Source organism: Pelodiscus sinensis, chromosome 5, assembly GCF_052426305.1.
Source record: "Pelodiscus sinensis isolate ZL-2025 chromosome 5, ASM5242630v1, whole genome shotgun sequence".
Lineage (NCBI taxonomy): Eukaryota > Metazoa > Chordata > Testudines > Trionychidae > Pelodiscus > Pelodiscus sinensis.
Window position 1 is genome coordinate 79,187,313 of NC_143056.1, and position 13,514 is coordinate 79,200,826.

Sequence of the window (13,514 nt, forward strand, 5' to 3'; positions counted from 1 at the left end):
CTAGAATTCTGGCTCAGAATCAATGGGAGTTAGGTGCCTAAAAATATCTTTGTGGCTCTGGGCCTCTATATTTGCACCTAAGTATGTACAGGCAGTCCCCGGGTTACATGGATCCCACTTACATCAGATCCCTACTTACAAACGGGGTGAGGCAACCCCGCACTAGCTGCTTCCCCCCAGAAGACCAGGGAGATGCGGAGCGGCTTTTCTCAGCAGACACCTCAGCTTGAGAATAAAGGACTGAGGGAAGTGAGGTGTGGGAGAATAAAACTGAGCTCTGGAGAAATGTTTGGCCATAATTTCCCCTACAATATGTACCAGTTCCGACTTACATACAAATTCAACTTAAGAACAAACCTACAGTCCCTATCTTGTACGTAACCCGGGGACTGCCTGTACTTTGAATTAGGTGCACAGTAGTTGTTTCACTGAATGCTAATGCTTTCATTTGGAAAGCACAATTTTCATTAATCCTACAAATAGCCCCATGTCAATTTGTTGATGTGACCTTGCTTTGAAATTATATCAGACTGCAAACACTCTCTTTTCAAAGTAGCTCAGTCTACTTATTGTTCCAAGTCACATAACTTAGCTTTATTACTGAGGTCTGTTATATAATAATCAGTTGTAGAGCTGGGTGGAGCATTATGGGGGATTTTGAAATTTTAAAATTTGGTTTAGTTCTGATTAAATGTAGTTTCCTGCAAGCTCTGGCTCCAGAAGAGTCTGCCTTGAGCCAGAGAGCCGGGAAGTTCTGAGAGACCAGGCTATTCACTAGTTTGGGTGCTGAGGCTTCCACTGCTCCCATGCTTTTGGTGCCCTGTAAGCCCACCACAAGGGCTGCCAAGGAGCTAGGCAAGACACCCAGCTAAGAACTAGGCAGGGTATCTATCAGAATGCTACCTCATTTCTGACAGAAGTTCATCAAAATCCACATGATCTCGAGGAACGTTTTTATTTTGACCTACTGGCAAATTCACGGATTATTTCCCCCACCTACTCTAATCAATTGTCTCATCTGGGCAACTTGTTTCTTCTAAAGAAAATGTGTCTTCCAAATGACATTCTTCCCTGGAGCACAGTATTCTTCATATTTTTGAAAGTTATCACCTGGCATTTTACAGCATCTTCCTATCCCTTCTAGAATGTATCGTAAAACAACAATCTTCCTCTGGGCCTGGTGCATACATCGCTGCAGAAAATTTTGCTGTCTGATTTTTCTGTAATACCTTTGCTCCTTGGAAAATTTGTAATTGCCTTGTTCTCTGTGAGCTTCCCTTGCAGCCTGTTAGATCTAGACAGTTTCTATTCCTCCGTCTCTGCAAAGAGTTAGTGGTTTTTCTGTTGGTATATCATAAAGGAGCAACACACAGGAGTAGAGGTGACAGACAGAATTTTAGCTGGCCTTTGTTTCCTGAAGTGGATCAGAGGTACAAAGGGGAATATGTTGTACATAAGACAGGCTCAGTATCCATTGATTTCGGGGGTTTTACAATTTAGGATCTTGGTTTTCATTTCTCAAAAATTGTCAGTAAGATAGACTAGATGTACATCAAAAAATCTACCATCACAATTGGCACCCATGGTTCCTTTATTAGCAGTCTCAGCGTTCTGGTCACAAATTAAAAGGTTAAGTTGAATTAACTTTCTCACCCACCACACCCCTCCTAAGAAGTATTTTCTCTCAGCCTGGTGGGGTCACTACACAGCTCTGGGATATGAATTTTAAATGTTCTTTGGTGGCAACTGCACTCTGTGCCCTTCTCCTCCTCCGTCGGGAGCCCTGCCTGTGGATGTCTGAGGAATGATATCACACAGCAATATTTAGGACTCAATGCTGGAACAAAATTGGTGTTTATTGACTGAAACATGAGTTTGTTCCAGCAATGATTCCTAAACATTTCTGTATGAAATAATTCCTGAGAGCATCCATAGACAGGGCTGCCAACGGGAAAAGGAAGGGGCATAAGGGCAGTTGCCCTGGGGCCTGGCCATTTAAAAGGGCCTGGGGCTCTGGGCCACCACTGCTGCTACTACAGCAAAAGCAGCAGCTAGAGCCTTCAGACCTTTAAATGGACACCGGAGCTCCAGGCAGCACTGAGGGCTGGGTGGGGGCATGCTAACCCCTAGCCCTTTCCTTTTGGGGGGCCTGGAGCAGATCCCCCCTCACTTTGCCCAGCCCTGTCCAAAGGAAGATGACTAAAAAGACCATGTCTCAAGATCTTTAAGAGAAAAGATGTTGCACTAGCTGCCATTGCTTTGCCATTGTCCTGCCTTGAGTGAACAGCTTTTTCTTCAGCTCCGACTTGTCAGCTTTGAAGTTATGAATACTGGTGAAGTTAAGCAGCATTTTGAAGGAAGTCAGCCATTCTTATCTAAAATGCAGCATCACCAGTAAGAAAAGCTGAACCTATATGCTAGGGGATGCCTATGGCCAGGGCAAGCCATGTGGTGGCTCAGCACAGCACCCCACCTACTTGGTCCAGTCCTGAGGAAGCTGGTGGTGGGTGCCCAGCTGCTCCCGGAACAGGAAAGAGAACCCAAATCCACAACCCCAAGCACCAGACACTGCTGCCTTATCCATTACACTACTGGAGACTGAACCCCACAGCTTCAGCTGCTTTATCCTCCCCACTTTCAGCTGGAGCAAGCTCTAAGGAATGTGGTGGTGACAGCCTGGCTGCCAAAGCACAGCCCCAGATCAAGCCATACACTCACCCCATCCTGCATGCTCCAGCCCTGGGGAAGCTACAGGTCATTGTCTAGCTGCTCCCAGCACAGTTGGACTCAAACTCACAGCCACGGGATCCAGAGGCTGACTTCTTATCCATTATGGCACTGGGGGACCCACCTGAGCCCCTCTTACACTCCTTAATTCGAATTAACTGGTACTCCTGAGGAGTTAAGGGTCTTTTCTCGGAGAACCGCGTCTATACGCGACAAGTTAAATCGGGCTAGTCAATTTCCAACATGGTGACTGGCCGCGACTATGCTAATGAAGCAGGAGATATTTAAATCCTGTGTTTCATTAGCAACTTCGGTCGCCTTCATTTGCCACCCTAGTTTGAACTAGGGGGCAAGTGTAGACGTACCCTTCCAGAATAGCTTATTCCGAAATAAATGTGCAGTGTAGACATACCCTTGGGGTGCATCTACACAGCAGGGCTTAACTCGAAATAAGCTACACAAATTGAGCTACATCAATTGTGTAGTTTACTTCAAAATAGCTTATTTCAAAATTGTGAGCATCAACACAGCACTTATTTTGAAATACAGCACTCTTCAACCGACTTCCCGTACTCCTCGTACAATGAGAGTTACAGGAGTTGGAGTAAAAAGTCCTCCAGCTTGACAGTATTTTGACATTATTTCAAAATAATTGCCTGCTGTATAGACAAGGACTAAGTTATTTTGAAATAATGCTGCTGTGTAGACGTACTCCAAAGAGAAAGAATAGCATATGATATGTGACCAGGTGCAAATAAGCTGCTTGAATTTCAGAAAGTGAATTGACTATTACAGTTTACAGTTTGAGATCAAATGTTCAGATTACAAAAACTAGCAAAACATAAACTAAGCAAATCCAAATGCTATGAGCTGGTGATCTGTTTGCAGATATTCTGCCTGCAGAAAAAGCAGGCTACATAAATCTAGTCAATATTCACTGCAAATTATCTATTTGGTTCTTCTAACTACAGATTACTTGAGCAAGAAGAAAAAAAATACTCTTGTCTCACTTGTCAATGATGTGAGGGAGAACAAAAGTCCATTTTGTGAAAGAGAACAACTTTTCATCCCTAAAAAGGGAGTTCTTTTTTAACTGGTAAATCAGCATCTGCCAGTGGAAAACTGATAACCATAATTTCTATAGTAATGTAAGTGGGCACAGTGCTTGAAATAAAAGGAGATACAAAACCTGTCCCTAAGGAGCTTACAGATTAATGAATGAGAAAAGCACTTTTCCCCCAGGCAGAAATTTCCCAATGAAGCTCGTGAGTCAACCAACACTGATATTATTCCTATATTTATTTGCATTTTTAAAAAGAATCATGCCCTGCATGAGCCTTTCACTGAAAAATCACAACATCATATTACTATAAGGCCTGCCCTTCCTCCCCCAGCCAAGTTTTAGAGTCTCTACTCCTGACTTGTTGCACCACATATAAAATAATACCCCAATCCTACAACCAGCTCTGTATTGTCAGACCCCAGCACTCCCCTGACCTAGGTGCAGGATCAGAGCCTTATTGTGCATATTGTCATTTTATATATACTAAGAAGCACTTACCACAATTCATTTAAAGCATGATTTTCCTAGGATTGATGGGAAATCATCTTTCCTTGTTTGCTGCTAAAAACCCGCATTTGCCATCAGAAGTGGAGAGATTTTATTCTGGCAAAAGTTTAGGAAGATTTGTTTTTCCACACCGAAAATAATTACGAAGCTCCTCTGCAATGATCCTTTTTGGCTCTCCAGTGTTTAATGTAATTTTTTTATTCTGCACTGTGTGAGAGTGCATATGGAAAAATATACAAAAACATGAAGGCAGACTAGTGTACAGCAATGTTCTCCTCCCTGTATACAATTAGGAGCCCTGAGTTTTCATTTTCCTTAAGGTAAAAGTGGGAGCATCTGCTGTTGACAGAAGTTACCACTTTGGTTTATTACAGGAGGGCTTTTTCTTTCTAGTTTCAATCCTTGCCTCTGCTTCAATCTCCATGTAACATTTTGCTGCCTTTATTATCGTTCTGTTTCCACACCACCTGGGGTTTGCAAAGACTCCAATATTTTCTTTGGAGAGGGTTCCTTATCGCTGACAAGATAACATCAGATGCTCAGGGGCATTTTAACTTCTTTGGAATTGCATTTTGTCAGTCCCCTGAATACCTACGGTTGAATGGCTGAGCAGATCAGCGTGTCTCTCCCTGCGATTACATTTACTGCTAACCCTTTGGATGCACTCTATGTGTGACACTGAGCTTTCAACAATTAAACAAGGCACTTACAGGCATGGCTTGACCAGTATCTTAGGCTGGGGTAAGGGATTTAGGCATTCAGACTCCATTAGGTCTAATTAGAATTGGGTGTGCAAATCCTGGGTGTGCAGTATCTCAAGCAGCTTTGTAAATCACAGCCTCATTGAGTAGTGGTCTGTGCTGCCTAACAGGAGAGGTCACCTCACCCCCTTTTGCCATGTTAAGGTTGCAGTGATACCAGCCTTGCGGTGAGCATTTTAAGGATGCTAATAGGAACAATTATAACAGAATTAGGAAGGCTGCTTGGATGCACTGCAAGTGCCAACCATGCAAAGCCTAATGCAGATAGGGATGGAAGTATATAAAAAGATATAGTCAGAGGACCAGTAAGAGAGTTCATATGAATTGGAGAAGGTGACACAGATGTCACGGACACCAACAGATGAGGCTATGTCAATAGTCAGGTACAGTGAATAAGTGAACTTACCTTTAGACACAGAATTTCTCATCTGTTAAACATTCCCTTCTCTAAAGTTTTCAGCATAATCTATGTATTAAAACTATCATCTCAGTGGCTGATTGTCAAGAGGGACAGTGTCCCTCACCTCTGTTTGCCAGAAGCTTGGAATGGTTGACAGGGATATATCACTTGGGGTATGTCTTCACTGCACCATAGCTTAAGAACATAAGAATGTCCATACTGGGTCAGATCAAAGATCCATCCAGCCCAGTATCCTGTCTGCCGACAGTGGCCAATACCCGGTGTCCCAGAGGGAGTGAACCGCACAGGAATGATCAAGCGATCTCTCTCTTGCCATCCATCACCACCTTCTGACAAACAGAGGCTAGGGACACTATTCCTTACCCATCCTAGCTAATAGCCATTAATGGACTTAACCTCCATGAATATATCTAGTTCTCTTTTAAACCCTGTTATAGTCCTAACCTTCATAAACTCCTCAGGCAAGGAGTTGCACAGGCTGACTGTGCGCTGTATGAAGAAGAACTTCCTTTTATATGTTTTAAACTTGCTGCCCATTAATTTCATTTGGTGGCCACTCATTCTTATATTATGGGAACAAGTAAATAGGTTTTCTTTATCCACTTTCTCCACACCACTCATGATTTTATATACCTCTATCATATCCCCCCTTAGTCTCCTCTTTTCCAAGATGAAAAGTTCTAGTCTCTTTAATCTCTCCTCATATGGGACTCGTTCCAAACCCCTAATCATTTTAGCTGCCCTTCTCTGAACCTTTTCTAATGCCAGTATATCTTTTTTTAGATGAGGAGACCACATCTGTACGCAGTATTCAAGATTGCATATCTTAGTTAAATCTTATTTCAAAATAACTTATTTCATAATTTAGCGCTGTCTACAGAGTGCCAAATTTCAAAATAACCTGCTATTCTGAAATGTCCCTTAATCTTCATGTAATGAGGTTTACAGGGACGTCAGAATAGTGAGCCTGTTATATTTTGAAATAACAGACTTGCTGTGAAGACACAGGATAGCTATTTCAAGATACTCCAGTGTAGACATAGGCTAGGTCTACACTACAAAGAAAAGTCAGAAAAAGATACGCAAATTGCAATTTGCAATTTGCGTATCTTTTTCCACTTTTCTTTCAAAAGAGGCTTTCCCAAAATTTGGCCTGCCTACATGGGGTCACACTTTGGAAAAACCTCCTCTTTCGACACATCCCGTCTTCCTCATACAATGAGGATTAGAAGGATGGTGAAAGAATGTGTGACTTTTTGGACATTATTCCAAAAAAGAGAACATGTTCCTTCAACATGGCATAGATTTTCCGGGATACCTGAGGGATCCCGGAAAACCACTGCAGTCCTGACATAGCCATGGCCTTGATGATTACCTATTCTGTTTATTCTCTGTGGAGCACCTGGCATTGGCCACTGTCAGAAAACAGGATACTAGGCTAGATAAATGTTTGGGCTGGCCCAGTATGGCTAGTATGGTTATGTTCTCCTGAAATTGCGCCATTTAAAAATCTAACTGAAAATACTCTTTTGCTGTCAAATTCATTAAGGCCCTTTTGATGCACAAACTGCTCTTTCCAGATGTAGAATTTGTTTGAATAGCAACAGTTTGTTTATGATACAAAATGCTTCAAAGTTCCAAAATAACAGTTTCTTAAATAAAAGGCCTTTTCTATTTAAGAACTGAAGGGATTTCTAAGCTGTTCTTTATTCCCCTTTCATTCATCTATATCAGAGTCTGTTTCAGACATTTTCTGGAAATTAACAAAAAAAAGTGTAAAAATGTGTCTTAATGCAAAGGTGAATTAAATGAAATGACATTTGGAGAGACCAAAGCACCCCAAACTACCCAATCAGTAGCCCTACCCAAAGGCCCTGTGCAAGTCTGGAGCAGTCACACAACTGCTTGGAGTTCTTGGCCAAGGAGCCAGATGCCACCAAGAGAGAGAAGGGGGTGGGGATGGGAAGAAATATCCACACTTCATCTTTCTGGGCTTGACATCTAAGAGAGGACATCTGAGGATGTACAGCACATCAGCTTTGCCTATAGGAACTGAAAGTAAAGGAAGGAGAAAGGGGACAAAGCATCAAGGGAGATAGCTGGGAGCCTGAAGAAAAGCACAAGCTCTATGAATAGCTTCTGACTACTTGGGTCATGTCTGGGTCAGGAAAGCAACTGAAAAAAAGTGTCACCTTGTCACCATCTGCATTTTTCACAGAAGATAGATACAGAAGAAAACTAGCTAGTCCTGTCTATAGAGGCCACTTCCCTCCCACTGCACCAATCAGAATCTACTTACTGTTGTTTTATTTTCTCTATCCTGGGTCCATCTATTAGACATTAGCATAATTTATGTTGCTTTCTAGAGGCCATTTTTTGTTCTAATTTATACTCCGTGCTACTCCACTGTAATACAGCTAACCTCACAATATTTCTGGCTGAGAAACTTTAACCCCAGGGGATAATTGTACACAGAAGTGCAAAAGTAACTCTCTTTTCCAGGAAATCATTTTCATTGTGGCAGCTTCTTCTAGTGATCAGAGTACGGGGGATGAAAGTTAGGCTCCAAAAGGTTCTGTGCCCTGCCATTCTGTACCTCAGTTTATCTGTTTGTTAAATGAGGACAAACCCCACTTCACAAGCCAGAGCACTGAACTTGATGACATTTGCAAATGCTCCTGTGAACCTGCCTGTCAGCATCACCTTTAACAGACACATTTGGGAAGGAGCCAAAGTAAGCCATTCCCTCCCCTCTTTTCGCATCCACTTGTTCAGAAAAGCTTTCCATGTCTGTTGAAATGAGAAATGGGTTTGGAAGCATTCAAACACTACTAAATAAACCTTCAGAGAGCTGATAATCAGTATTGGGGGCTACAGCTCCAACAGAGAGGTTACAGCGGTGCAGCTGCACTGGTATAACTATGGCACTCTAAGCTCTCTAGTGTATCCACAGTGCACTTGATGAGAGAGAGCTCACCCATCAACCTAATTAATCCACCTCAAATATGTGGCAGCAGCTATGTCAGTGGGAGAAGCTCTCCTTCTGACCTACCACTGTCCACATTAACTCTTAGGTTGATGCAACTTACGTTGCTCCAGGGAGTAGCTTAGTCACACCCCTGAGTGACACTTCATGCAAATGTAAGTGGTACTGTAGCTGGGACAGAGGACTAGAACTAGAAAGTGTACCAACCCAACATTCTTCACCCCTGAAATTTCGAAAGTACCTAGAACCACCCACTGAACAGTTTTGGTCTCATCGGGGACTGGGAGCATAATCCAGAATGCAAAGGGGCAGCAGGAACTGTGGGATAGCTACCCACAGTGCATTGCTGTGAAAGTCAATGGTAACCACCCTACTAGGGATGCACTGAATTGAATCTTGCACACAGTGGGAACATGAAATTTTGACTTTACAAAATCGGGTGCTAGAAAAATCAGCCTTCATAAATGCAACCTTATCTCTCAGTGTAAACAAAGCCTCTGTCTCTAAAGTGACAACAACTATGAGCTGCCTTATCTCTAGAGATCTGGACCCCCATGCACTGTCCTCAAATTTTCTCTTTATAGATGAGGAATTGTGCAATATCTGGCTCCTGATTGGTCCAAACTGCTGATAAACCATTACATTCTAGAGAGGACAAAGATCAAGTGGGTATGCCAGGGGTCCTAAATGCCACCTTCCACAGTAATAAGAAACAATGAGTGGTCCTATGGCACCTTAGGGTAAGTCTACACTGTCACCCTAGTTCGAACTAGGTGGCTAATGTAGGCATTTGAACATGCAAATGAAGCCTGGGATTTAAATATCCCGGGCTTTATTTGCATGTGTCCCGGGCGCTGCCATTTTTAAATGCTCCGTAGTTCGAACTCCCTGCCCGCAGCTACATGCGACACGGACTAGGTAGATTGAATTAAAGCTCCTAATTCAAACTACCATTACGCCTCGTTGCAGGAGGAGTAACAGTAGTTTGAATTAGTAGCTTTAATTCGAACTACCTAGTCCGGGCTGCGTGTAGCCACGAGCAGGGAGTTCGAACTTTGGGGCATTTAAAAATGGTGGCGCCCAGGAACATGCAAATAAATCCTGGGATATCTAAGTCCAGGGCTTCATTTGCAACTTCGATTGCCTTCATTAGCCACCCTAGTTCGAACTAGGGTGGCAGTGTAGACATATACTTGGAGACTAACACAAATATATAGAATCATGAGCATTCATGGGTAAAACCCACTTCCTCAGATGAATTAATTAGAGTCACAGAATTTCCATTAAAACATTGAACATCACAACACACTAAGAGAAGCAATTTTTTTGTTTGGATAAAATCATTTACATATTATCTTTGCTAGGGAAGAAGCTATTGAAAACATTAATGAAGGATGAGAATTAACTTACATTCCATTTCACTGCTATGCATGTGAGATTATTTCCCCCTTCCTCATCTTTGGATTTCATTTTAACAGGATAGCAGCAGCAGCAGCAACAGCCGCATTATTAGCCTGTGTTAGCTGTAAATTTAAACTGGCATATTATGCCAACTCAGTGAGAGAGCTATTAGCCTCCTTCACTGTGAAGTGTTGGTGTTGTGCATGAATGTGTGTTACTTGTTCCAGCTGAGAACAGGGACTTGAATTTCCCTCCCCAAACCAAACAGCTTACTGTGAGGCTGTTGCAATTTTTGAAAAAGCACTGACACTTTGCTGCCCCTGGCAGGCTTCCTTATTGCACCTGTTATGAAGGATTTTTACTTTAGTGTTTCATAATTAAAGGCAGAGCTGTAGAGACCATCTTTTGTTTTCTACCCCCCAAATGTCTCCATTCCATTTCCCCAAAGCCTCATTGTGGTGTAATGGCATTAGAGATGTGTTTTCATGTACAAACCACTATGTTGCTTAAGGTTATATTAAAAAAGTGGTATGACCTATAAAGCTGCCCTGCTTTCATCTTACAAAAGAGGAGTATAACACATTAAGGCATCCAGAAAATAGTATCAATATATATATATACATATATTGCTAATTGGCTAAAGCAGAAGTGAGTAACTTCAGTTCATATTGGAGAACATTAGAGGAAGCTTAGAGAAGGCAGGTGAATGGGAAAAGGGGACCAAACACACTTGAGGTACTGCCCCAGTTTTGAGAGTGTCTTATTCTCCACTTCTGACTCTGCCCCCACTTTTGTTCCAGTTGTTCTCAGGTGCACATAGTAGCTTTTACTCTCAGTCTATCAGTCAGCTAACACACAAAAGCTTGTCCAGATAAAAATAACCCAGCAAGCACAATGGCTTGAGGGATGGATTTGGGTCTCCCAAAAGTACTTGTAGAAAGGGTCAAGAGTACTCCAGTGCTGCTCCAAAGTTAGTCTTGTCAGAGTCCTGGCTAAAGTTCAAGACAGGTTGAGGTTCTCAAGCAGCAGCTCTTTATTGATTGCTCTATAGCAGGGTGGGGAACCTTTCAGGTTGGGGGCTGCTGAGCACAGAAAAATCAGTTGGGGGCCACACACAAATGAGAAACAAAATCACAAAAGAAACCCTCACTGACATGACCACTGACTGAGAAGGTGAAAGACACTCTCCAAATTCCCCTCACACATGAAACCCTAAGGTAGGGCTGGGCAAGATGCGGCCTAGGAGCCAGATCTGGCCCACCTAACATTTTGATCTGGCCCACAGACTGCATCTGGCTGCTTTCTTTTTATACTCTGGTGCCCATGCCATGCAATTTCCAGGCAGTGGCTCAGGCAACAGGATCCTACTGAAATGGCTCATGGTTCCCGATCATGGCGCTACCCTAGAAGAAGCCGGAGCCATGAGCCTTTTAAATAGCAACAGCAACCTACATGCCTGCCAGGCAATGCAGTAGCAGTGTGGCTGGGAGCCACAAGCCCTTTGCTATGTTTTTACTTCAAAGCCTTTGGCTCCAGACAACTCTGGGGGGAAGCTAGTCCCTAGCCACACCCCTTCTAGTCCAAGCCCCATCCCTTCCTGGGGTGAAGCCAGCCCATGACCAGTACCAAAATGAATTAAGTGCTCCCCCTACAAAAATTATTGCCCATCCCTGGCCTAAGGGGACCCAGGATAGTAGATTTTGTGTGTTCCAGCCCCACAGAGAGGCAGTGGAGGGCTGGAGCACCAGCATGGGCTCCTCAGTACTGGGGGGAGCCCTGAGCCTCAGGGGATGGATCCAAGCAAGTGGAGAGCCACATCTGGCCCACAGACCCGAGGTTTCCCAGCTCTGCTCTATAGTGCGTGCTCTGCTGAAATAGATAACTCAGGGTATGTCTACACTACAAAGTTAGTTCGAACTAACGGACGTTAGTTCGAACTAACTTTCATAGGCGCTACACTAGCGCTCCATTAGTTCAAACTTAATTTGAACTAACGGAGCGCTTAGTTCGAATTAGGTAAACCTCATTTTACGAGGATTAAGCCTAGTTCGAACTAGCTAGTTCTAATTAAGGGCTGTGTAGCCCCTTAGTTCGAACTAGCTAGTTTGAATTAAGGGCTGTGTAGCCCCTTAATTCGAACTAGTGGGAGGCTAATCCTTCCCAGATTTCCCTGGTGGCCACTCTGGCCAACACCAGGGAAACTCTATTGCCCCCCCTCCCGGCCCCGGAGCCCTTAAAGGGCCACGGGCTGGCTACAGAGTTTGTGCCAGTTGCAAGGCTGCCAGCACCCGTGCCAGCAGACCCTGCACCTGCCACACCATGAGCCAGCCACCCGAGGACACCCAGCCCTCCACTGCTCCCCAGGACCAGCCTGGCAGCTCCCAGGAGCCTGCCCGGGGACGCAAGAGGCGGGCACCCGCTTGGTCAAGTGCGGAGATTGTGGACCTCATCGAGGTTTGGGGGGAAGCCTCCAATGTCCACGATCTCCGCACTAGCCACAGGAACGCGGCCGTCTACAGCCGCATGTCTGACAGCCTGGCCGCCAGGGGCCACCAGCGCAGCCGGGAGCAGGTCCGCTGCAAGATTAAAGACCTGCAGCAGTCCTACTCCCGGGCCTGCCTGCCAGGGGCCGACCCGGAGGCCTGCCCCCACTTCCACGCCTTGGACCGCCTCCTGGGGGCTCATGCCGTCCCTGCCCCCCGGGACGTGATAGACCCCGGAGCAGAGGGACCGCTCCAGGAGACAGAGGAGGAGGAGGAGGGCTCTGAGAGCCAGGAGCCTGCCAGCAGCCTGCCCAGGACCCGGGACCCCCAAGGCACCCCACAGAGCCGCTCGCCTGTGTCATCCGAGGCCGGGGAGGCGTCCACCTGTGAGTACCATCGTGCTCCCCTTATGTGTACGGGGGGCTGGGGCGAGAGGGAGCCCCGGGACCGTGCGCCTGTGCCTTGCCCACCACGGAGCAGCAGCTGGGGAGCCTGCAGGGGCCCTGGCCTTGCAGAGGGGTGCTGGGTTTCACACACCTGGGCCCCTGGGGTAATTGACCACTGGTCTTGTTGCACCACAGCTGCAGCACCTGGGCCTGCAGGGCGCATCACCCCGCCTGCAGCAGCTGCCCGTGCCCGGGCAAGCAGGAGAGCCAGGAATGAGGAGGAGTACCAGAGGCGGCACCTCCGGTTCCTGGATCACCAGCTCCGCACCCAGTACCACTGGATCTAGGAGGACCTGAGGCTGCGCCGGAGGAGTTTGGAGGCCCTGGAGGAGCAGGGCCGTACCCTGCGAGGCCACCTCCAGAGCCTGCTCGACCGCTTCCCATTTCCTCCTGCTCCTGCTCCCCCTGCTCCTCCTGCTGCTCCCCCTGCTCCTCCTGCTCCCCCTGCTCCCCCTGTACTCCCTCCTGCTCCCGTTCCTGCTTCCTCCACACCCCCCGTCCCTCCTGCCCCCTCCCCCACAACCATTTCCCACTGATGCCCCTGGACCTGCAGTGTGGCGAGACGGGAGAGGCAGCCGGACTCCCACCCCTGAGCTTTCCTTTCCCTTCCTCTCTTCCCTCCCCTTCCAGCTCCCTTGTCTCAGGTTTCCCCCTCCCCTCTCCCACCCTCATTCCTCCCTTCCCCCACCCCAGTTATGTGAAATAAACAGACGTTTTTG